General features: G+C 31.8%; 1 protein-coding gene across 2 annotated transcripts in view; it reads left to right on the forward strand.

Annotated features, from left to right (window-relative positions):
* The window catches only part of LOC111715247 (patched domain-containing protein 3), an 11,634-nt gene that overhangs the window by 1,058 nt on the left and 8,318 nt on the right, over nucleotides 1-2,258 (forward strand). The window lies entirely within an intron of this gene.

Below are 2,258 nucleotides of genomic sequence, written 5' to 3' on the forward strand. Positions count from 1 at the left end.
TCTAGGAGTATGTATTGGGAAACATCAGGGTGTTAGGTTTATTTTGTATACAGGGTGTTGAAATTTATTTTGTATACAGGGTGTTGGAGTTTATTTAGTATAGGGTGGTTTATTTCTTATACAGGCAGTTGAACTTTCGTCACCTAAGGTTCTCTAGACTAATCTGGCATGAAAAATACCCCTTACTATGGTCTGAATGTTTCTAAGCTAGAATCGTTGAAGTAAGATTAAATTATTCTAAACCAAAAATTTATAAATCATTTTTAAATCATTTTTAAAAAGAACGGGGAAAAATTCAATAAAACGCATGCAGGAAGTAGCTGAATTGCTCAGACAAAGTTGAACCAACTCTCTTGAACTTGAACCGGCGCACAAAAGAAGTGGCTCAACTTACCCCACGTAGTTTAACTACTTCTCGCAATTCAGGTTTAAATTATAAAAAAAGCTTGTAATAAAAAGATTGTATAATATCGGAGTATTGTGCATATAATGAAATATAATTATTTGATTATATTGTCTCGACTGTGTGCTTCAATGCATATCTAAGGTCATATTTTGTAAGTTTAAAGCACGAAAAAGAGAGGGTTGAAAACACAATACTGCCCTTATCCCTCGTTTTCCTTGTCCCTTCCCTTTCATTCCCCCGTTCCTTCCTTTTGATATTACCCCTCCCTTACCCTTGATTCCCCCTCCCCTTCCACTTGATTCGTAACAAAGTGTTACGTCGCACCACAGATTAGATATAAACAGATTCGATTCCCCCCCTTCCTTCCCTTGGACAACACCCTTCCCCTTGATTTCCCCCTTCCCTTGCCCTAAATCCCCCCTCTCCCTAACTCTTAATTTCCCTGTCCTATATTTTGTAAATTTACGGTTTGTATTACTGTAAACTATGATGCTGCGAAACCAAGGATAGATTTAGGACATCTCACAACATATGGCTGCACAGTAGATAGATAAATAGACAAATGTAGATAATTAGACAAATATAGATGAAAAGACATAAAAATTAGACAAACTTTTTGATCGATAAAATCAACAACGTCTGAAATTTATAAACAAATCATAAAAATTCGTTAAAAACATCAAAATTGTAAAAAAAACACAAAAAATCAATTTCATATACAAATAGATAAATAGATAAACAGATGTATAAATAGGTATAAAAATGGAAATATTAATCAATATAAAAATGTGACGTTGAAAACGGAAATTTATATATATATAGATTTATAAATAAACTAATATATATATGAAGAGATGTTTAAATGAATAACTAAATAGATAGATAAACATAGATCTTAATAAATAGTTAGAAAAATAGATGTCTGAGAAGATATATAAATAAATATATAAACAGATAGATACACATTTATGTAAATAGTTATCTAAGCAGATATAACTTTTATATGTAAATAGATATATAATAGATATATAAATAGATTTAGAAGCAGATAGAAACGTACACACACATCTGAGATTGTGGAATCGATCAATAATTTTGTTTAGTTTTTGATTGGGAAAAGGGAGTGAAAGTTTTCATTTTAATTTCCATAGTTTATGGGTATACCAGTCTAAGAACTCATTTTAAGGTGGAACAGGGACCTGATGAGAATTAGAGAATTTTAAGACATTGGAAACATTGGAGAAAAGGTTATGTACGTGTTATAAATAGAATCAGAGAAGAGAATCAGATTATTAATCAATCAAGAGTTTCGCGGATTATTCCTCAAAAACCAGAGCTGAAGAAAAATGCTGGAAAAACTCGTATGGTCAGATTGTTACAAAAAATATACATAATACAGTGTCGATATAGGGCATATCATTACTTGCCTCAAACTCTAATCCTCTACTCACTTTATCTTACCTTTGATATTTCTAACTAGGAATAATTCTGCTAAATCAAATAAATATATAAGGCTTAAATTATCCGGTTGCAAATATATAAGAATAAGTGATGGGAAAGTAAAGGAAATATTCGTTCTTATTTTTTTAAGAAATTAAAATTAGAATTCTCCAAATAGGATGGTTCCTTCAAACCCATTTCTAAAAGTATCTGGTCCCAGACAGGGCAGAATTTTAGAGCTCTCCCCCCCCCTTCATGGCCCCGCAGAATAAATTGTAACGCCATTTTTCCAGCAACACCATGGATGGCATTCATATAAAATGACATCTCGACATTATCAACAGAAAGAATTAAAAGTCATTCTTCTTTTAGCAACATTTTTGTTCATAGTTGAAATTTGATTGATGTGGGG

The sequence above is a fragment of the Eurytemora carolleeae genome, unplaced genomic scaffold (genome assembly GCF_000591075.1).
Source record: "Eurytemora carolleeae unplaced genomic scaffold, Eaff_2.0 scaffold98, whole genome shotgun sequence".
Taxonomy (NCBI): domain Eukaryota; kingdom Metazoa; phylum Arthropoda; class Copepoda; order Calanoida; family Temoridae; genus Eurytemora; species Eurytemora carolleeae.